Genomic DNA, 24,588 nt, shown 5'->3' on the forward strand with positions numbered 1-24,588 from the left:
TAGTAAAGTGAGCAAAACGCTGGCTTGCATCCATAGATGCTTCTCAAGCAAATCCCGGGATGTCATTCTCCTGTTGTACTCGGCCTTGGTGAGGCTGCAGCTGGAGTACTGCATCCAGTTTTGGGCTCCACAATTCAAAAAGGATGTGGAGAAGCTTGAGAGGGTGCAGAGGAGAGCCACGCACATGATCAGAGGTCGGGAAAACCGACCTTATCATAAGAGGCTGAGAGCCATGGGACTCTTCAGCCTGTAAAAGCGCAGGCTCAGGGGTGATCTGGTGGCCACCTATAAGTTTATTGGGGTGCTCATCAGGATGTGGGGGAACATCTGTTCACCAGAGCGCCCCAAGGGATGACAAGATCAAACGGTTACAAACTCCGCGGTGACTGATTCAGGCTGGACATAAGAAAGAACTTCTTCACTGTCCAAGCCCCCAAGGTTTGGAATAGACTGCTGCCGGAGGCGGTTCAAGCACCCACTTTGCACACCTTCAAGACAAATTTGGATGCTTATCTTGCTGGGATCCTATGATCCCTGCTGACTTCCTGCCCCTGGGGCACGGGGCTGGACTCGATGATCCTCCGGGGTCCCTTCCAGCCCAAATGTCTATGAAATCTATGAATTCCGTCTCAAAAACATATAGAAGAAATACAGAAGGTCCAGAAAAGGACACTAAAAGACCTAGAGGTCTTGGAACAAATATGAGCAAAAAGAAGCAGAACGGAGCTTTTTAGTTCAGAAAACAGGTATGAGTGGTAGAGAAAAGGTGAATCAAGAGCTCCAATTCATCCACTTTTCATGCAGTACCAAACTAGAGAACATTAAATTAAATTGAAATTAACAAATCTAAAAATAATAAAAGGAAATTGCAGAAAAAGGAAAAAATATATATTTAGTCTATGGAACTCACTGCTCTGCAACCTCACTCGGGCCTATGACTGGGGACAATTCAAACAAAGATTAGATGTATACATGGATAATGAAAATGTCTATCACTATAAGCCAGGGGCAGGTAGAGGGCTGCTTAACAAGTTTTGGTGAGCTGTCAGGGGCCACAGAGATAGCCCCACACCTCAACAGTTGCCCTGCCCCCTGGTCGTTATATTGGGACCAGAAATCCTGTCCCCCTAACTCCTGATCTTTGCCACTGGAAGTCCCTCTCCTTGCTGTGCCCCCGCAAACACTCCTTTTCGGAGCGGGTGCCGCCATCTTAGAACCAGAAAAAAAACAAATCTTACACTAGAAGTCAAATACTTACTATAATATATTTGAAATTTATTACAAAAAAAATTTGCCATAACTTGTGATTGTGTACTGTATATAGAAGGAATTCCATAATAACTCAAAAATAAAGTTTCACTCTTATATTGTGTGTGTGTGTGTGTGTGTGTGTGGTGAGGTGTGGGGGTGTGTGGGGGAGGGTTGTGAGAGGGTGTGGGGGTGTAGGGGGACATAGGGTATGTTAAGGTGTATGTCTATGTCAGTGGGGGTTGTGGGGACAGGGTGTGGATGTGAGGTAGGGGGTGTAGGAAACCCCCACACACTCCCTCGAAGGCATGCAGCCCCTGCTGCTAGCAGCAACAGCAGGCAGGGAGGTCAGGGTGGTTGTGCCTGGTGCAGGTACCCGGTGGAGCACTGCTCCGGCTGCGCGTGGGGGAGGGAAACGCAGCCTTCCCAGCTGCCTCTATCGCTGGGGCTCCATGTCACATGTCTGCAGCTCCTGCACTTACAGGAGAGGAAGCCCTGTGCTGGAGTCTGCAAGGAAGCAGGGGGAGGGGCTCCCACTACTCCCAGTGGTGTGTGGGGACCTGAGCACAGGGCGGTGGGGAAGGCAGATGCAGGTCCCCACATACCACTAGAAGTGGCGAGAGCCCCTCCCCCTGCTTCCCTTTGGAGTCCAGCACGGGTCTTCCCTACTGTGAGTACGGGAGCTGCAGGCATGTGGCGCAGAGCCCCTGAGATAGAGGCAGGAAGCACTGGGGGTGAGGAGCGCAGCCTGCCCAGCCACCTCTACCACAGGGACTCAGTGTGGTGCACCTGCAGCTCCTGCACTCACAGCATGGAAGCCCTGCGCTGGACTCCATGGGGAAGTGGGGGGCAGGGTTCCCTCCACTCCTGGCCAAGTGGGAGGACCTGCACAGCATGGAGCAGGGAAAGCAGCTGGCTCCAGCATGAGGCTTGCCCTACCGTGAGTGCAGGAACTGCAGGCATGCAGAGCAGAGTCCCACTGATAGAGGCAGCCAGGCAGGCTGTGCTTTCCTCCCTCCTCTCCCCACACACAGCCAGAGCCATGCCCCACTGCCTTCATTGGGCACAAGTGCCCTGACCTCCCCACCTGATGCTTCTGCCAAACAGCAGGGGTTGTAAGCCATGGGGGAAATTTGTGGGAGGGTCCCTCCACCCTCACACCCACACCCTGCCCAACCAAGCTCTGCACTCCAACTGTCCCCTGGGTGTAGGCTCTGGGTTGTGCTCTGTGCTTCTGCCCAGATGCAACTCCACCCCACCCACCAGCCCCACCACTTCTCTGCTGCCCTGGGTAAGTTGGACTTCCAGGAAGCCAAGCAGGTTCCCATGGGACGGCTGCAGCAAGAGCCCAGCCCGGAAGCTGCTGCTGGCTGGGCAGGACCCTTCCACCCAAGAGGGTTGGAGCGAGGTGCAATAGGGTATGTTTGGGGGGGAGGGAGGGAGGGAGGGCGTACACATGGATGCCTCGCTCCCAGCCTCATGGAGGGGAAGGACTGGGTGGGGCACAATTTGTTGGGGGGGCACCGCAGGCCAGATGAAAGTGTCTGGCAGGCTGGATGTGGCCTGTGGGCCATATTTTGCCCACCCTTGCTATAAATAGAAAAATTAAAATAGCATAAGGGTATATAAATCTTCGTTCTTCATGGCACAAACCCACCATTAGCAGACAAAAATATGAAGTAACGTCCCCTATGATCTTGCCCTTTGTTATCCTCTGAAGCATTCAATAATGGTCACAACTGAACACAGGTTCTATATTGCATTTAAGAAGTCATTCTTTTTATGGTAGTATTAGAGAGATGTTGTAGCAGTGATTGTTTAGGAATTCAGTGAGAGAAATCCTTGCCTTTCACTTTCTTTTTATGAAAAGATTTGCATTTCTGCCTCTTTTGAATCAACAGGATATTTTCCTTGGCCATTATGTGAAAACCCCACTCATACACATTTGGCCAAACCCTCTGTGTTTCAAAACTGGCTGATAACACATACATCATAGCATTTTATAATGATCTTAGTGTGTTGGAAACCATAAGATCTACAATCTATTCCAAAATATGACATGGACATGCTCTGTAACCTTATAGAAGCCAAATATCTTCTCTAAATCAATCTTTCCCACCTGCAAAATAAGGATGATCATACCTGGTTACCCATACAAAGTACTTTGAGATTCTCATCTAAGGATACAAGCTTATGTATGCTACTGAAGTGAAGATAGCCATCTACAAACAAACTCATGACCTGTGAAGTCCTACCAGTTCAGTTTCATACCACCACCAAATAATCAGTTTTATAATTTAGATGCTTTGTTCACACCAGGCTGGGTCAAAGCCATTCTGATTCATAGTGAAGCAAATCAAAGCTTTGATCACTGAAAACAGAACTGCATGCTATGTCACCTTAAGAAATCTCAAAATGGAAAATAATGCCAGTTGGAAACCAGAGGACAAATTCATTTCTGACTTTACAATTATTCACGGATTTGGTCCATAGCTTTTTCTTCAAAGGAAGACAATATCTTTAAGAAGTACAATAAAAACATGCACTGGACCAAAACACAGTAAAACAATTAGTTATCACAAGCCTTATTTGTATCCAGCTGCAGTCATCATGGGACCTATGGAGCTGCAGCTCTCACCTGGAAATTCAGCAAACAGGGATCCTCCTTTTTGCCTCGAAGTACCAGTGTGCCTCACAAAACAGCTTTCCCCTGCCCTGTGTGATGAGCTGGTGGATTCTGCATGGACCATGTTCTTGGCACAAAAACAACAAAACCAAAAATTCTCCATGTGGTAAGCATGACCCGTTCTATGGTGAAATAGAAAAGTGCAGCCTTAAGCACTTTAAGTATTCCATTTATTTTAAACAAAATGATGTTAGAAGGCAATGGGGAATGTTTGGAGTTTCCAAAAGATAATGGGGATCCCTCAAGGAAGGGGAAGTTTAACAAGGGCTAGTAGCAGCCTACCCAAAATGATGATGGGCAGCGTGCAGTCTTGCTAAGTGCTGACCAAGCAAGTAAGAGATGCGTGTCTTACCCATCCCTTTTTCTGAGACTGTCAATATATTCAGTAATGTAGTATAAGCTACATTAAGTTCATTTTGGATAGGCTGTTACTTTCCCCTGTTGGGCAACTACAAGCTCTATTCTAGGAACCCTGCTTGTGAAGCTTCCCTGTTTTTATCAGTCCTTTTGCTTTGTTGTATTGCCTGTTTGTTTTTGCCAATGAAATAGGTAATATTATTGTTTGCATTACAGTATCACCTAAAACAGGACTGTCCAATTTCAGAGGGGCCACAGACACTTTCATGGGCTGCATGCTGCAGGGACTGAAGGCCTTTCTGGCTCCCATGACCCCTGCCATGCAAGCAGGACAGGGGTCAGAGTATTGTTCAATATTACTCAATCTTAATTCTAAAGGCCTTATAACAGTGAGTCTCAGTCAGGGTGTTGTGGCACTGTGCAATGCTGCCAAATCCTTTTAAGGGTGCAAGGTGTGAAGAGATAAGCAAAGTGTGAAGAGCTAAGCAGATAAGCTAAGGAGATAAGTGCAGGCTCAGGCTTGTCTGTACTTGAATAATGCCCCACCCTCACTGCCTGGCCCCTCTGCAAGGAAATAGCACTGTAATATATAAATTAGTTTTTGAATTATAGTGCTGCTCAATTCACAGTTATGGAGGCTACCTTGAGTACAGTAAGGAGTGCCTTGAGTCCCAAAAGGTTGAGAATCATTGTCTTATAGTTATTAGAAGTATTTATTTATTTATTTAGACAAACACTTCCTTCACTGTAAACTCTGAAGCCCAGAATACCATGATACACAAAGGCCTGCATTGGCCAATTTGTGTATCATGGTATTCTGGGCTTCAGTGTTTTCCACCACTGGATTAGTATTGTGAAGCAAAATATCAATTTCCATGGAAAAATGCATCACTGGTCACTGTGACCAAAAAAGGGTAACCATCAAAATATGAAGTAAAGGTAAGCTAATGCAAAGCTGTGAGCCTGCAAATAGTTTGAAGTAATAGCTAAAAGCAACCTCCTGACTTAATCTTATTGGGAAGTTGATACTGAAGTCTAATGACAATTTAAGTGTCAACATTGTCAGCTGCTGATCATTTTACTAGATACATTCAGCTATTATGGCCATCAGAGGACACTGAAAGCTATTTGCTGCCAATGGTTGTTGAGGAGCAAGTAATTCTAGCCCTGTTTAAAAACCAGATGTCTAGATAGCAGTAATTTTGCTTGAAGGCCAAAGGGAAAAGGAGACATAGCGATGCCCTGCTGATAAAAGACAAGACCAGGTCCTGAGAGCCAAAACCCCAATCACCCCTCATACCTTCCTGTGTATCAAACCCACAGCTATCCCCTCTGTATCTAATAAAACCTCCAGCTTCACCTCAACACCTTGTACAATGTACAGTTAAGCTACACCTACACAGCTCTGAGCACAAGAAAAATAACATTTTGGGAGAGCAAGAAATGAACTGGGTGGCTAAATAAGTACTAAGAGTCACCTTCATCATTTGTTTTGTTTGGAGATCCACAAAGTCCTTGATTTAAGCAGTTTCTTGAATTTTTATTAGGCTCTATTTGAATCTGAATTTACAAAGTAATAATAATAATAATTCTAGAAGAAGCCTTAAGTAAAGAGAGCATCCAACTCTGTAGCAGATTAAAGCAAAGCCCTGCCAAGCAAACATTTCCAAAAAAGGCTGCCATTCAAATGCTATTTAAGAGTGAATGAAAATGCCAACCACTGAACTCCACTGCAGGATTCAAAGAACAATATATTCCAAACCTCAGTGCTGTAGCCAAGAACATATTTGCAATGCAGAAACACTGCAGCAGCAACAGAAGCCCTTGCAAAAGTAAATGAGGTTATTTTGGCAGCAGAGCGGATGTAGCAAACAAGCCACTTTAACTGAATATGGTAAACAGAGATGGAGTGATTATAGCAAGAGTGAATGTAATAGGGTTCTGAGTTTCTTTGAATTGCCTTAACTGACCACAATATCTGATAAAACCAATGGAAAAAGTTCTGGTTTCCTCTCACATATAATTGATTATCTTAATACAATCTACAGTTTTTCACATACACACATGAAACTTGAAGTTCAGTTACTTGGTGATGGTGCCAGAAATAACATGAAGCAATGGCAGCCGGATGGTGTTTGTTTTGGTTCAGAGGCTGAGACATGATGCAAAGCCATCACCTGAAATAAACATCTGGGAGCCTTTTTTTTCTGACATGCATTTGCTCTCATCCAGACCAGCAGATATTGAGGGATTTTTTTAAAGACACAAAAAGTGTGCTCCCTTGAGTGAGTGTTGCATGGTTCACTCCAGTAATCAAATCACTAGTGGGTTTTGTTCCTTGACAAAAAAATTCTGTCTCTGATTTCCAAAGAGGATGAGACTGTGTCAGTGGGATGTGACCAGCATGCAAGAGCTGGAAAGGTAAAATGGATGCCCCTTTTAATTCCTTCTGTGTCCTCCTGAAAGTTAAGAGCCCCAGGATGTACTCTTATTCAGTTTCCCTTGTGGAGGTCTGCACAGCTGCGAACAGACTGATTCTCCTAATGTGCTACAGCCTGAGAAAGGGGGATTTCAAAGCACAAACTATTACAGAAACCCTTACACTAATCCAAGCTGATCCAGGCCCCTGATCACAGAGATACAAACTGCCACCCTGGAATGAGTACTAGAGAGGTGTGTATCAAATGCCCAACACCATAGGCTTGGAGCAAGGGAAAACCCCTTTACTTGTCAACAAGTAGCAGCTCACATCTTCAAGAGCAGCTCCCAGAGGAAAAAAAAAAGCACCGTCACTTGCTGGTGTATTAGACAATAACATGCATCTCTTGATGGCCTTGCCTCACATTTCTAACACAGGTGCAAAAATGTTTTCATCCATTCCTTTGCTAAAGAGAGCTGAAATGAGATTATATGAGTGGGTCAGTGACCAGCCTCCTCTCTTGACAGCCCCCAGGTGGCTGGTTTTTAACCAACTACTAAAAGCTACTCATACTCACATAAAAACACAACTTTTATTCCAGATACTGCACTTCTGGGAAGACCTTTGAAATACATTTTGAAATCAGAGACCCACATGCTGGCATAATTCAGAAAACATAGATCAGAGGGAAGAGGAGGTGCACAGGGGAGGCACGAGGGAAGGAGTCAATTTAATGGCTGGAAATTACTAGACAAAACTACAGAAGTTCCTCCATGAGAAAGAGAAAACAGTAACAAGAATGTGATTGAAATATCCTAATACTGACACTGAGTACAAATGCTTTGAAAACTAGGCTCCACTCCACCCACACTTCTGAACAGGTAATGGAAGTAAGGATTTGTATTTGGAGATATTCTGGTTGGCACCATACAGTGTATATCCCATAGAAGATAAATCAAGGCTAGCTGGAGTCTGGGGAAAAAGGAGCTCCTGAAATAGTCAGCCCATTTATAATTATACATGTAGCTACTCAAACCTAACTGTGGTCCATATGTATAGTCATACCTTCCCACACCTGCAAACTATTCCTACTCTTCGTAGGACTAGAGTGGACAAGGGAAGTGTGCAGTGGGGTGGTATTAGTGAAGATGTAGATGCACACTTATATTGGCTGGGCAACATATTAAAGTACTCAGGTGGTACGAGGGAGCACTATGGGCGCTGACAGAACTTGTGTTTTGTTGCCCAATCAGCTCCTTGAAGCGCTCTACAGCCATGCCCTGACAGAAGTACATGACTGCAGAACACTTTAAAAGTGCCCGATCACACGACAATGTAAACCCTCATTACATGGGTTTGCCCAGCCTGTGCTGGAGAGTGGGACGGGTGGATTGGAGCCCCCGCACCTTGGTCTGAGCAAACCCCAGATGTAACTCCCTCCCCTCCCTTGTCTCCCTCTCTAACTTTAGTCCCAAGTCAGTCCACACACAACATTAATGCATTTTAATGCCTGCACATGTAGACACCTGCCAAAATCAGCTTAATGCACATTAAGCTAATGAGCATTAAATTTAGGCATGCTTAAATGCATGTGTAGACACGCCTGATCTTTCCTGAGAATACTGTACCAAGGTCAAGGGCCAGTTTATTGTCAAAGTATTTTATGGCCTGGGCCTAATATATTAAAAAGACCACCTAATATGAGGTGAATGACTGTAGTCAGCAACCATATTCCCTTGAACTTTCTATAGCAAGGGTAAATCTAATCTGTACAGGAAAGAGAAATTTTGTGTGAGCCAGTTCAAGATTGGAATGAAGCCCCCAGAAATATTACAAACTTCATCACTGTCCACTCCAAGTACAAGTTACATTTCTTTGATCTGGCCTTCTCAGACATAAATAACAACACGGACAGTTAAATCAAAATCTAAAACCCCACCAAAAGCAAGACACTACTGTATACATGTTCCTCGTTTGGGGAGAGGAAAAAGAAACAAACCATATGGGATAGAATCTGGGCTGGGATCATGATCCTGGGCTCCCCCTGTTCCAGCTCCCAAGGGCTGCAAGCCCTGCAGTTGATGAGGCTCAGTGGGGCTTGCAACAAGGGCAGCACCAGAAATGCTGCCCCTGTTGCGAGCATTGCCAGCAGTGCGGCTCTCACTGGGGCCAGCAGGGAGACTACTGCCCCCACCACAAGCCTTGTAAGGTGTGGGGCTCACAGGAGCAGCACTATTCCTTATTCTGCTGCCACTGTGAGCCCCACAGCCCACATCACTGCGGGGCTCACATGGCAGCAGCAAGAACACTGCTGCTGTTCCGAGCTTCCTGAGGTACAAGGCTCACAGCAGGGGCAATGCAGGGAATGCTGTCACTGCTGAAAGCCCCACACCTCAGACGGCACCCTATAGTGGCAGGGTTCTTTCTGCTGCAAGCCCCGCAGTCAAATACGCTGTCCCTGCTGGGAGCTCTTCAGCCAAGAAGGCTCAAGGGGGGGGCAGCATTCTCCCTGCTTCAAGCCGCACAGATCACAACATTGTCACCACTACAAGCCTTGTCAGTTGCAGGGATGGCAACAGGTGGTGCACCCTTGTGACTGGGAGCCCCTCAGTTGATGGAGCTCCCGGTCACAGGGGAACACTTGGCCATAAGTTTAATTAATAGAATGATTAGAACCTAAAAAGTTGTTGCACATTTTTTGTGGAATAGCTTTGTAGCTCATTCCTTTTTTTATCACACCATTAATTGGTTGAACGTGTAGCTGGCTCACAGCTTAGGGCATGATGACTTGGTTAGTCATGCCTTAAGAATAACATGTAGAGGGGGCCTTAGTTACATTGCTTAAGACACCACTGAAATGTGCTCAGATGCTGTGGTACCAAGCAGAGTATAAGAATGTAGAGTAGATAGAATAGGTTGCCTACTGATATAGGTAATCTGTTACAGTTACCATTTAACCCAGGAGTGACTAAAATATGGCTCACAGGCTAGATTCAGTGAACAGAACCATGTCATCTGGTTTGCAGGGCTCCCCTCAGATCCAAGAAACTGGTAGCAGGGGAATGTAGACAGTGTTAATTGATGTAGTTCTGGGAGATGCAACAATGAATACAGCTACCACTTCTCATGCTGCCAAATTTTCGTACCCAAAGGGAGGCCCATGGGCCAGATAACGGGGCTCTGCATGCCAGATCTGGTCCACAGTCTGGCCTCTGGTCCAGACTGGGACCATAACCCAGCCCCATAAACCACATCCAACCTGCGAACTAGCCCCACGCCAATCACCTAGCCTGTGGGGCCAGAGGAATTAGGCACCAATTGTTTAAACTATTCCTATACAATGGACATTAGGTTTAGCAAGAAAGGGAAGCCTATCATACTAGTTGAGTTAGAGAAACCCTGGCTGGCAAGGGAACTGATATGAACAGGTTATTGAACCTCCTTTTTCATTTCAAAGACATTCTTAGAGAATCACCAATAATGTCCAACATTTGACCCTTAAGGTAGGCCAGGATGGGGACTCCCTAAGATATAGAATGCACCATTATTCCTTGTAGTATCTGCAACCTACAAAGGATGTAGCCAGGAAACAGAAGAGGAGAGGAAAGCTTAGTACAAGAAAAGGAAAGAGGAAGATGGAATGGAAAATAAATTATGTGCTGAATGAAGTGTATTGGGAACCTATTACATTCACTAACACATCACACCTTATTTCAGCTTTGGAGGACTTGTGCTGCACTGAAAAGGCAGATGGAGAAAGCATATCTGAAAACAGAGGGAACCTGCAACTGTAAGGTTTGGCATTTATGTAAGGAGTTGCATGCTTTGCTTACCACAGACGGAAGGATGTGCACTGTCACAAACATAAACAGGGACCAAATGCACGGTGGGTGTGGAGCTCTACCAACAAAGGCTTTGGCCCAGGCTGCCAGAAAAATCTTTGCGAAGTTAGGTTGAAAATAAAAAGAAATGTAAAATCTGCACAAATAAAATTCTTGTTTAAAATTATTTTACTTACTGAAACACCACTTAGCAGAACCTATGATTAATATTTTCCTCCCTGTGCTCCCAACATGACAAAACAATAATTAATGAAATATGAAACTGAATCTAAAATTACAGCATGTGTAAAAATATTGTTGTTTCCTGCAGCCCTTGTTCTCATTATTCCACACGGAGGTGGGAGATGGGTAGTCATGGATATGATGACAACTGAATTCACATTTACTAGCAGCATTCAGTTTTACTGTAATTCTATTAATTAATTGATATGAGCATGTACTTGGATTCAAGCTTGTGTTTCTGTTTACCAATCACTTTTCTAAAATAGGGAAACCAAAGGCAAGGTACAGGAACGTGGTAACAATGAAAAAGAAACACCACTTCCACAGCTGTTTGACTGACCTTGACAAGTAAAGCAATCTGATTTGCATAAATTAGACATTATATGGGAAAAGATTTATAATGAAGTGTAAATGTCTTCCTGAAACATCTCCACTCCGTTGACAGGTGTTGCTCCTGCTAGCAAATGTTAAGTGATTCCTGCGGACTCTGGTGCAGGCGGCTTGTTGCCCAGGTTGGACATAAGGGAGGTGCGGGTGAAGAAACTGAGGAGAAGGTAGGAGTGAGGTGAAGATGCCTTTTCTTATGTATTTTCTGCTAATATAGCCAAATCTTAGGAAGGGAGTGAGTTTGGACTCTGTGCTGTTTTGGGCATGGCATTTGAACATATAAAGCAATTAAATAAAATTATGTCAATGGAGGAGATATTCTGTGTTTTCTCATTATAGCAAAACCCTACATTTTGTAGTGTTTGCAGCAGAGTCACAATATCTAATGCTATCCAATATCAGCATGAGTTCCTTTCTTTCCTTTGCTTCTGTCTCCAATACCATGTTGTGCCTTCACATGGAAGAAAACTTACTACCCATTTCTCATGTTATTTTGGACCAAAAGGCACAAATCAATACAGGAAAACCCTATTCTAAATGACCACTGTAGGGGAAGCAAAAAAGCAAAACCAAACCAAACAAACAAAAAAAACCCCAACTCAGGCAAATACCAGGAATGGTTCTTTAACTGTCAGAAGTAAAGCTCTGCAGTTGGAGCTTACTCTTCACCTTTTTGCAGCTAGCACTTTCTGTGCAGTGGTTGGCTTCAAAATGAAACTGATTAAGGTTAATAAGTTTCCTTCTGCAGCTAGCTCTCTCACCTGGAGCATCACTTTTGCAAAGGGCTGCACAACACTCCAAAGGCCCAAACCAAATCTAGCAGAAATCAAGAGGAAGCTTTACTGCATTAACTGACAATGAAGGGGCTCTCAGTGAGAAAACCATTAAAAAACACATAGTACTCTAGGTTTGCAAGCCATAGTCACCTTATGTAAAGGCCTGCTGCGTAGTTCACGTGTACTGTGTAACACCAGCCCTCTAGGGCTAAGTACAGACAGTCAAAAAGCCTGAGGCTGAATTGATTCAGTCTTTGCAGGTTAGTCTAAAATGCAGAGATTAAACTGAGATCAAACTCAACAGACATTACCTTTGATTCAAGAAATGCAGCCACATGCTTGCAATGGCTCAGGCCAGAAGCTGGGGGTGCTAAAGCATGGCTCTCTGGCATGTAGCCAGCATGGACTGTGTGTTCACTTCCTCTTCCTGCTGCCCCCAAATTCTCTGGGATTTCCAGCCCAAAATTACAGCAGCAAGACTCTGCAGGGTTGCTCATCACTTCCACTTCCTGCTTCCAGGTGCCTCTAGGATTTGTAGTCCACTGTTGCAGCCAGAAGTAAATTTAACCAGGGGAAGGGGTATTTAACCCCCCTCCCTAGGCCCAGGGCCCAACTAGGATTTGCCCAGGGGAAAGGGGGCAGTCTCCCCCCAGCCCCCCCTGCAGACTGTGCTGCATTCCCAGCTGGGCTAGCCTCCCACAACCACTTGTCAGCTAGCCCTCACTACTCACCAGCCCTGTTCTGCTGGAGCAGACAGCAAATCATATCCCAGCCCAGGCCTGCAAAGCATGCTGGGATGCTGGGGGACTGTGATTTAACTTGAACCAGGAAGGGGTCTGGGACAGAAGTTTCATAAAACATTTTGACCCTAATCATTTAAGTCTGATACTCCATTCAACCAGGTTTATGTTAAACCAATTTCAGCCATTTTGAAACTGGTTTATGTGCACTAACCTTCTGTTCTGTTACAGGTTTAAACCAGTTTCTGATCATTTAAACTGGTTTATGTGTAACTTCTGTCCCTAGATGTTTCCAAATTATGTCTCACAGCAGCAGCCTTTGCCTACCTCAGGGATAGGCTTAGAAGGGGAATATCACTGCACAGTGAAAAAGCTGACTGATAGACTAATATTGCTTCCTTCTAGAAAGCAGTCTCTTTCTTTATTAAAAAAAGAAAATACATTTAGTTTTTGTTAAGTTTTTCTTTGTAATCATAACCTAATATCAATTAAATGTTATTAACAAGCATTTTCCATAGCAGTGAAGTATAAATGTTGGGGAAAAATATTTACCATTCTATATACTCTCATATAAACACATGCACATGCCTACACACACACACTTAGTCTTGTTTGTTTCTTTTTATACAATGCTAAAGTGTTTTAAGGATCTATTTCTCTCTCCTTGTGAACACACAACTTAGTGACATTTCAGAAAACCTGTAGGCTTCTGAAGTGAGATCCTGCCAATATCTCAGCTGCCCAGGAAGAGTCCTCCATCTTCGCAGTTTCCCACTTAAATCAATAAGGCCTACAATGTTGCACACTGGCACAGCAGTGGAAGAATAGACCTTTGCCTGTGAGATGTAATTTATGCAAAATGGGCTTAAATTAGTGGCTTCAAAAATGTTCTGAAAACCCTCAGGGAAATTAACCTTTGGGGAATGTGAGCACTTTCAGATTTAAAGTGGTACAACAAGCCAAAGTCCCTGTACTGCATTTCAGAACTGAATGCCAGGATAACTTCAATGTATAATACAAACAGATGTGCACCAGATTTGAGTGGTTTATACAAATGGTGCCATATGTCAGTACAATAATTACAGTACCTGCTCAGATAAAGCCTATTTATTTATTTAGATTCACACATGCACACTCACAAAGGCACCTATTCACATGCACTAGCCATCCCTGCATATCTAAAATTATAACTGAAGTGCAGCTGTAAAATTCACTACCAGTACCACAAATAAATAGTCAACTCAAAAGTGCCCAGTTCCCTTCAACAACAATCATAGCATGCTGCCATCTGGTGTACCACAGCAATTTAAAGTTTGTCTATTCTGAGGGTTTTAGGATGTTAGAGCTTTTCAACTCTTCTCATTTTTTTCCATAATAAATTAAGAAAAGCGGGACTTTTGGCTTAGCTCCCTTTCTCTCACCTCCACTCTCTAACCTCATATAAATAGAAATATCTGCTGGGGAATAGTCTTCTTGCTTTTCTTAGAAGGTATCAGTACTTTTCAGTGTAATGTTTTGTATTTTTCATTGATGACTGAAAAATCAATTATATGGAGTAGAAGAAAAAGACTTAATTTTGATGCCTATAAATAAGATAAAAACTTCAACATTCCAGGCCCAGTGAATGCAAAACTTTGATCCCAATCCTACACCAAGTTAATAAAAAATGGCACAACATTCTTCACTGCCTTTAAAATTCAGTGCGAGTCTCATGGAACTGTTTTTATTTATCACGTAAGTAAAGTTTCTACAGTATTTTCTCTGAAAGGAGAACCCTTTGGTTCCACTGATCAGTGACCAACCAGTACAGTGTATCCAACACAGGTAAAAAAAAAAAAAAAAAGACAGGAAAAGAAAGAAGAAATGTTATGAAAATTTATTCCTAATTAAATATCACCAGCACAGGGTAGCTGGTAGACTAAATCTACAGGCCAGACTGTAGCCAAGCAGTAAATCCCCGCCTTCCTAAACACTCGTCTGGTGAATTGTGCAAGGGATTTCAACCACTGCACTGAGATTTGAACATCCTTTGAGATTCCAATACTCTTAAGAACCTCTGGATATTTGATATATAGTGAACCTAGAACCTTCTAGGCACTAGAAAGAAGGAAATAACTTTTATTTACTTCCTTACCCCACCCTAAGGCCTCCTGACTGCCAAGGTTACGATCTCTGCTGTTGTGCTCCTCTACCATCCTCCTCAGAAGTGCCAAGGTGGGGGACTATGGCTGTCTATGTTACTCTACACCAGGGGCATCAAACTCATCTGGCCCCAAATGAATGGTGCGTGGTTGGCTCTGCAGACCGGACTGGATCCACAGACTGCACTTCAGCTGCTCTGTTTCTCCCACTTTCCCCAACCTGCTGGTTCCAATGCATACACCATTCACTCTAGCCAGTCCAGGACACGTGCCCCATGTAGTGCACACTCAAGCTTTACACTTGAGCACAGGCCAGGACCCAAAGCTGTCTGAGGTGGGGCACATTATGTATAGCATAGGTCCTGGACCAGCTGGATGGGTGCTGCCCAGTTAGGGTAGGCAATGTGTACAGCACAAGTCCCAAGCTAGATGAAGCAGGTGCCATGTATGGCCTGGGTATGGTCCACCATGCATCATGTGCAAGTTGACTCCAGACCCAGAGGCAGCATCGGTGGGGATTAGATGATAGGGCTCTGTAGGCTAGGTCCAGCCCGCAGGCCTTATCTCTGACAACCCTGCTCACCTTCCAATCTTCTGACATGGATCAAATCTTTCTCTAGAAACTGCAGGGTGAAACATCTGCCACTGCTGTCCACAGGGTTCTAAACAGATAGCCATGAAATTGACGAAGATCTCATGAGTTTTACTGTGCAATTGTTTGAAGAATAAAAGGCAGAGGTTTTAGTTTAAAGACTCTGGAAACAGCACTCTATGGGTTCATATTCAGTGCTTATTTGCAATATTATCTTCCCATCACAGGAAGAGCTAGAAAATATATACATGTATTTAATGAAAGCTTAAATTCTGCTGAAAATGATGACTTCACCACTTCAGCCATGCTGGTCACAAGGGAAAGTTTCCTACTCAGCTTTGGTGAGTATATTTTTCAAGCTTGGTAATTAAGACACATTTAGAATAGTTTCCTTTATCCTCTGAGTCTTAAGATTTACTGTATCTGTTACTTGAATTGAATGTATAAACTTGTACTTCCAGACATTATGTAATGAGGTTTTTGTGGTCCATAGAGCTATTTTTTACTGATCTTTTTATTGATACAAGCAACAGCAAAAATCACAAGTGCAAATGCTTTTAGTAGAGTTTTGGATATCTTTCTTCATGTACCACAAAAACTGTCACATCACAATATACTCTCCCAATGGCAACTATGAGCCCTACCTTAAAATGAACTCAGAATAATAATCTTGCCTTCTGAAGGATGTCAATTTTATGAATTATATGTAAAAGTAATTTCACCCATTAGTTAAGTGCAGTTTTTTATCAGGCATGCAGCAGCTGTTCAAAATCTCATGAACTACATAATGGGGTGGGCAGGGTAGGCAGAAGGGAAGAAACATAGGTGAACTTAGGGAGACAGACTGCATTTCCCCAGCTGGAATTTTGGTGGAATCATGGAGATAACACAGCTACAGTCAGTACCAGGAGTTGTTTAATGGTCACAAGGCATGAGAAAATCAGTTTTATGTGTAAGCTGAAATATAACAGTGCCCCTAATATGCAGGGGCAGTATTTCAGTACCCACTCACAGGAAGAGTATGAAAGCATGAACACCACTTGGGACTGCAGCTGGGTTTTCCCCAAAGGTCTCTCATCTATGTCTCAAACCTACTTTTCCTTCAGAGCTGTGCAGATCACAAACCAAGGTAATATGTGTAACTTAAATCTGCAAGCCAATATTTTCATATTTGGGGTCTCAGGTTGGGAACCGAGATACATACTAAAGAACTGATCTTGTTACAGCCAGATTTTCACAGATGCTGAAAACATGCAACTCCCACTGACTCAGCAGCTTTCAAAATCAGACCAAATATATTCAGGTACCTGAACCTGAGTTTGAAACTCATGACACATGACAAGAGTTTGATAATTTGGGGTGTCATTTCTAATTTTAATTTCAGATAGCAACATTGCTGCCTGAATGGCCACAGGATAAACTGCAGGACTAAATCTACTCAAATCAATATCTGACTGACATAAAAATGAGACTTCAGCTGAGCTGCAAAAATATAGGTCCTTATTTTCAGAAGCATTGAACACCCACATGCCAACAAAAGTCAATGGAAGCTGCAAGGGCCTGTCATCTCTGGGAATCAACCCGATACTTAACAAGAACTTTTATGGGCTAATTTAGAAGCTGGTCTCAGATTAGCCCTGATCTCCATTATTTTTATGTTTGCACATTCTGAAGTCAGTTTTACAGCCATGATTATTTGCTGATCCCATTAATACTATTTAGTCATGTGAGTACCTGGCTGCCACTGCAAATCAAGCACTCAGTTAATGGATGTTAATTATGCCATAAATATCTGTGGTACAAAAAGTGAGGGCACCTTTAAAAATCAGATTTTTAAGATAAACAGTACAACGCACTGTGCTGCAATAAAATCTTGCATTATTTACCACAGTCTCTTTCAGTTGATAAAAAGCAAAGTGTCCTATGAACATTAAATTATGTTAAGGCTCAAGGTAACATTATTCAGTAGATAACTGACTTTTGTTAACTGACATTTGATAACTGAGCTATGCATTAGCAGACCCATTTTACAGGCTGTGAAAATGAAACAGAGATTTGAAGTAAATGGCCTAATGGTACAATATAAATTAGAGGCAATGTCTTAAAGCAAATCCAGACGTTCTAATTTCCCATCCCTGTTTCTAACCTCTAATCCAGATTTAAGATAGGAAGAGTGGCAACTGTAATTATTTTTTCCTGTCTTTTGTAAGCAATCAAACTGCTTTTGGCAACTTTTTAGATAGTTTTCTATAAACATCAGCTCAATGTGCAGCAGTGAGCAAAAAAAAATAATAAAATGTTGGGAGCATCATTAGAAGAGGATTGAAAACAAAATGGAAAACATCATCATGCTGCTCTAAAAATCCATGGGGTGCCCACATCTTGAATCCTATCTGTAGTTCAGGTTTCAGCATCTCAAAAAGGATGCAGCAAAATTAGAAAAGATACAAAGAAGGACAATCAACATGATCAGGGATATACAGCAGCTGCCATACCAAGAGAGACTAAAAGGCTAGGACTCTTCAGATTTAAAAAAAAGAAGACTGAGTAGGGCATTAATGGAGGTGTATAAAATCATGAAGTGTGTGGACAAAGTGAATATTGAACTGTTGTTCACCAAGTCACAGAATACTAGAGGGGGCACTCATTGAAATTAGCAGGAAACAGGTTTAAAACTAACAAAAGAAAGTCCTGCATATGCTGTGCATAGTTAACTTGTAGTACTCATTGCCATAAGATGTTGTAGAAGCAGATAGTAAAGCCAGATTCAATAAGGGACTAGACAAATTAATGGACAATAGATCCATGTCTAAACCAATGATTCTCAACCTTTTTAGACTTAAGGTATTCTGATAGATATGAGGCACCACTTGGAAAATGCCAGATCTCAGTTTTCACTCTTTTTTTACTAAGAAAAATGATAGAACAATTCTTCTGTTGTAAAGAACTCAGAAAGATCACAACAAGCCAGAATGTTTTTAACACTATGGATTTCTATTTTAAATTTATGAATTTATCTTGTGAATCCTGCTTGTGAACCTAACAGTGTGGCATCCCACATCATCCTTGAAAGGATCTCAAGGCACCCCAGGATGCTGTGGCATTCCAGTTGAGAATCACTGCTTTAGATATACCCTATTCATCTGTTCTCCCTCTAAAGCATCCACTTCTGCCACTGTCACAGGCAATATACTAAGCTAGATGGTTCATTGGTCTGACCTAGTAAGGTACGGCTTATGTTCTTGTTTTCATGTTACCTTCTGCCTCAAGAAAATAGCAGAGCCAACAGTTATTTGGTTAAAAGAAAACTACAACATACTCTGAAATATTTGGGTATGTTCTCTCTACCCAAATATGGTTAAAGTCAGATGATAAATCAGATGCCCTTTAACTTGTGTATCACAGCTGCAACACTAAAAGCAATAGCTATAACCAATATTTTTACCGACAAGTGATAAATCACATGCCCTTTAACTTGTGTGTTTCAGTTGCAAATTTAGTTAATTAGACATTCATGCTCTCTTCTTTTTATGTATTATTTACCAGTTGATTTATATGAGCTGTCATATTTAAATACTTCTCAGGATTGAGTCCCTCAGATGTTGAACATGCACAAATACATAGAACTTCACTGGACAGCACCAAGTCCTCCAATGCTTTAGTCAGGAAAAATTATCTACTGTGCAGAGAGAGGCTCAGTAGCTATCCTGCAACCAGTTGAGGATCATAAAAATGTTTCACTGACATGAGAAAGTGTTCTCCTCTAAGTTCACCATGCAAGGAAGAAAATATTCCTTGCATGAAACTAAATGGTAGCCCCAGTGTTACCAATGGAAAATGAAGGAGAAATTCTGCCTAAATTTAAGTGTGGGGTTTTTCACTGTAGTTGTCAAATTTTGTTTTTGAGCAACCTGCCTGTAGATACACAGACTGGATATCACATGTTTATTGGTGTATCAAGCCCAGAAGCCTGGCTCCTGCCAAGAATGACATTTGACCCTTCAAAGTAAAATCCTTCAACAGTAACTGACAATATGAATGTAAAGCTGTCCTCTTTGCAAGCCACTGAGGCTCACTGGGGTAGTGGAGGCAAAGCTCAGCAAAAGAAGGAGGTACCACACTTTATCCCCAGGCAGCTCCTGGTACCCAGTGGATAGGAGGCTGGCTAGACCTCAGAACTATTCTAGAAGTAGAAACTCACTACCTTCACCTGGGATCAGACCCAGATTCTTTCAGTCCATAGCCAGTCACTCTACCAACTGAGCTCCAAAGCTTCCCAAAAGGTAACATCCCTCAATTTTGCAATGCTGAAAATAAGAAGGGCAGTAGGAATTCCCCTCTTAGCCTTTACAACCTATTCATCTTGACCTATGTAACAATAAAAAGTTACTCTACACAATAAACTACATAGATCTTTAAAAATACAGTCAGATCATTTAAATTTCACCCTATTGCAGCAGGGAAGTACACAGGCTGCCTAAGGTCTGGGGGTGAACTGTATCCCTCCAAAGGAAGGTGATGGGGTTGTTACAAACTCCCTGTGGCCACTATCTGAATCAAATCCTGAAACAGTGGTTGCTACTACTCCATACATGCACAGTGGGTGACAGGGATTAATGTAAAAACATACTTGTAGTCACTTCAAGAGGGGTGGGGGGGAACTGCAGCCTTGAACTGTGCAGCAGTTGTTATGCTGGAAATATTAAATGTGCATGATCCTGCAACAATGCATGGGTGCACCTACATGTGAAATTAATTTGAAGCAATAAACTTTGGAGCACTTTGAGCTGGAGTAAATTACTCCCGGGCACAGCATCTATATATGCGCCCAAGACAGCAACAATTTGAGCCAGGGTGGAGTAGTTTACACTAGGGCTGCTCCTGTCCTGCTCTGTTCCAGGCTCCAGGTGGTGGCATCAGGCAGCAGAGGGGCTGGCTGGAGCACAAGGGTGCTGAAAGTGTGGAGCCATGTGGCTAGATGGCAGGCAGAAGTCTGTCCCCCTGCTGACCAGACTAAATGGGTACAATTTATGTCCATTGTCAGCATCTACATATGCATTTAATTTCAGTTAATTACTCTACCATAAGATAGTACTGTCCTATTTGTCCCAGACAGCACTATCTTCTAGCTGTGTTAATTAGTTTGCCGTGGTCTAATACCATCACACGTGTAGATGGTGATGCTTTACTCTGCAGCTAATTGGTCTACAGGCACTCCTCAGATTCGCAACGCAATTGGTTCCTGAAAACCACATCTTAAGTCAAAATGTTGCAACTTGGAACCAGTTTTCCCATAGGAACAATGTTATAAATGAGGGATTAGTTCCTTTCCCACGCTGGACATAGCTTCCTCTAGCTGGTAAATCTGTTGTGGTGTGGGGGCAGATCAATGCCCCTGCAGTGAGGGAGGAATTGGGACTGGGGCTAGGACAGGGGTTGGGGCAAGGGCTGCCCAGCCAGGGTCGGGATCGTGGGGAGGGGGTGGGTATCTCCCGCTGCTGTGGGCCACTGGTCTGGGAGTTGCTCATCGGGTGGCTCGTCCACTGGCTCTCACCGCTGCTCCCAATGCCGGACCGGGAGGGCAGGGGGGGGATTGTGCCCCTGGATCGAGGCAGGGTGGGCAGCAGAGTGGGGACTATGTGGGGGCTGCAGCCACCCCAAACTTTGCCATAGCCCCCATCACCTGCCTGGAGTGCAGCCCAATGCTGCCCCAGCCCCGCCTACCCCATGCAGATCTGGGTCCCCCCCTTGCCCTGCCGCCACTCGCCCAGGCAGAGCAGAGCGGGGCCAGGCCAGGAGGTGTGGGGAGGCCAGGGCAGCTCTGGTTGCTGTGCACTACTTGTCCAGAGACAGCATAGCAGCTCCACCCAGTGCCCACCTCGGCTGGGCAAGCAGCAAGAGGGCATAGTCCCCGCTCCCAGTGGCTTCCGCCACCAGCCCAGAGAGCAGCTCGGCACAGCCCCAGCCCCACCTGCCCCGCCCAGATCTGGGGGCACATGCCTCCCCTATGCTGCCCCAGACTGGTGGTGCACAGCAGTGGGAGCCACCCCACCCCCTCCCCACACCCTTCCCCACCTGCTGGGCAGCCCCTATCCCAGCCCCAGTCCCAATCCCTCCCTCGCTGGGACGGGCATTGGTCTGCCCCATCACACCCCACCACAACAGACTTACCAGCTGGAGGCAGCTGTGTCCAGCATCGCAAAGTCAAAACCCTGTGGGAACCTTGAAATCATGTCATAATCTCCAAAGGTTGCAAGTGCCGTTTGTCGTAGCTCAAATAGTCATAAGTCGAGGACTGCCTGTATTCCTCAGTAAAGTGCACATGTAGATGTGGCCCATGTTAGCTAAGTTTCCCCAGCTGTATGTCAGCAGAATTAAAATTGGAGCAGTTCTGCTATACTTGTATTGCTGCAGGATAATGCACACAGTCCTGAACAGCAAGACTCCCTCCCTATTTGAAGCTACTGCTCATATAAGTTTGCCCATACCCAGGGCCATTGCATCTAATCACTGTGAAACCTGTTAACTCCAGCACTATCTTGGAATTGATGCATATTTGGCTGTTTGCAACCAGAACAGAGGCCTCCTATATATGTTGTCTATTTGCTTCCTTTATCCAAAGAAAGACCCTAGGTTCTCTTTGCCTCTACTGAATTTTACCTTAAACAAGAGCAAATTTTGGTTCAGTATTTTAATTTTATTAGCCTGTGGATCAAATTCAGCCCTAAGTTACCCTAGATAGAATCAAGCAGAATTGTCCATTTGGCATCTTTAAAACAAAGACACAACTCACTCAGATGTTTCACTGCACAAGCAAGGATGGCAAATTCCAACCCTCTGTGCATATGCACAGACATTAGACTAGGCTTTAGACTAGACATTAGGAAGAACTTCTTCACAGTTAGAGTCGCCAAGGTCTGGAACGGGCTCCCAAGGGAGGTGGTGCTCTCCCCTACCCTGGGGGTCTTCAAGAGGAGGTTAGATAGGCATCTAGCTGGGGTCATCTAAACCCAGCCCTCTTTCCTGCCTATGCAGGGGGTCGGACCCGATGATCTATTGAGGTCCCTTCCGACCCTAGCATCTATGAATCTATGCCTTGTTCCTGCCTGTTAGTCCCCAAATAGAAAAGTATGCGTCTAATGGTACCACAATTCAGAAACAAACAATATGGCCATGGCAAATGCAGAAGTGGCACATCTCTAAGCTAAGGCAAATGTTCCAATCATGGCAAATTATATTTTTGGTGTTTGGACTGAAGACAGTTAAAAACTAGCTTACTAGTTGTAAGGGTCTGTCAGAAACCTACAGAACAAAGACAGTGCCTTGTAATACAGATTGCTAAGAGACCCTCCTTATCAAAACCTATTCCCAGTGGGTTCTTTATGGAAAAGTAGCTTCATTGATGTGGGACAGCAAACAAGGATACTTAAGCCCATTTGGGTTCTGTGTATTGCAGTTGCCCACTGTCATCCCTACAACAACAGCTACCAACAAGAGTATTTTTATTTGTAACTAATGTGTTTGTTCATTTACTTTTCCATTTGGGAAACTGCACACAGCATCACAAAAACACTTGAAAGTACCAGCTTATATCAGGGCCTCACTGTGAGCTTCCTGCATTTTTTTTTTTATTCCTGGCCGTGGGAGTTTTGCTTGTATCTGAGTTGCCATTCTGGACCTGATCCAAAACGTAGAAAAATTAATGGGGAGTATCCAGTGACTCCCAATGGGCTTTAGATCTGAACTAGGTTGAGCAATGGGATCCATCTTTTTCTAATCGATAAATATAATGTAGGCAGTCCTTTCACAGCCTCTGATGAAGTAAGCCCACTGCTTACAAAAGCTTATGCTATACAACTCTGATTTAGTTAGTTTGTAAGGTGCAAACGTACCTTGCTTTCTGCCTGAATCATGCTAACAATGGCTAAAGCCTCTTACACAGATATAATGCCAGAGCAGCACCTGTTGCCACACTGTACTGTAGAATAGCTTTCAGCATCATACTCTATTTACCTTATACTGATGGGCAGTGGTGTGTCTACTATTTTAATCACAGAAATTCAGAGACTTAAAAAATAGCAGAACATGCAAATTGAAGTTTCTATTAGTATCTGTGCTTCTTTTCAGTTAATCAGTTTAATACAATCTCAAGACTCTTTCCTTTGGCTTCCCCACCAGTGCAGAGGAATAATTCTACTTATTTACCACATAGGGAAATTGTTAATGAGTTAATGGTTATAAAAACACTTTGAAGATAAATGAAATAAAGGCCTGATCCAAAGTCAACTGGAGTCAAGGGGACTCTTTCTGTGGCAATGGAAAGGAATACAAATATTCACCAGTGAATAGAACCAACATGTTTAACACCTGAAAACTGCAAATGAAGGGCAAACAAAAAGTAAAAGACATAAGTAAAAGCATTCAGTCTCTCATCTTGCATTACAGAAAATCTGGCATGCCAAACAGACATAAAAGAAGATACTTGTGTCACAATGCGGTGCCAAGGAGGGTTTCCAAGGACATACCCTGGATAGCGCAGGGCTCTATTACTTTGGTTCTTTTTTTTTTTAATATAGGAACAAGTCATCAATTTTCAGCATTGCTAAAGGTCAATAGCAGTGTGCCTTAAAGTCTGTGTTATGAGGAGCATTGTATAACACATTAAAAAGTAATAATGTAATTTTTGCAGCTCTCAAAGTTCTTTAGATTAGTCTGGACTAGGAAAGATTGCAAGGAGCTTGAGGGGACCCTAAGAAGTGTGGCTAGTGATCAGCACTTTGTCAGATAAAATTCACTGCTGACAGATGCATGGGAATGCATAAAGAATAAATCATATGAACTATACTCACACTTGTTGATGAGTTTAAAATTAACAGTTAATGCTCAGAAAAAGGTGCTGGGGATTACTGTGGCCAGCTCAGTGACAGCTGCTACTCAGCATGTACCACAAACAGAATCATTTTATATATATAGAGAGAGAGAGAGAGAGAGAGAGAATATAAAATAATATGTAAAATATTATCATATATTTTTATTTGTTAGAGTTAGAGTGGCCAGGGTCTAGTTAGAGTGGCCAGGGTCTGGAACGGGGTCCCAAGGGAGGTGGTGCTCTCCCCTACCCTGGGGGTCTTCAAGAGGAGGTTAGATGAGTATCTAGCTGGGGTCATCTAGACCCAGC

At 43.5% G+C, this 24,588-nt stretch overlaps 1 protein-coding gene across 4 annotated transcripts in view; it reads right to left on the reverse strand.

The window, feature by feature from the left end:
- Positions 1-24,588, reverse strand: part of TOX2 (TOX high mobility group box family member 2) — a 381,887-nt gene that overhangs the window by 282,605 nt on the left and 74,694 nt on the right. The window contains exon 1 of one of the 4 annotated variants that reach the window (XM_025202442.1): positions 3,887-3,901. The exons of the other annotated variants lie outside the window; for them this stretch is intronic. The gene's annotated coding sequence lies outside the window, so the exon portion shown is untranslated. Of the gene's footprint in view, positions 1-3,886; positions 3,902-24,588 lie in introns of those variants that run through there. 4 annotated transcript variants of the gene reach the window in all.

Source organism: Alligator sinensis, unplaced genomic scaffold (genome assembly GCF_000455745.1).
Source record: "Alligator sinensis unplaced genomic scaffold, ASM45574v1 scaffold368_1, whole genome shotgun sequence".
Classification (NCBI taxonomy): domain Eukaryota; kingdom Metazoa; phylum Chordata; order Crocodylia; family Alligatoridae; genus Alligator; species Alligator sinensis.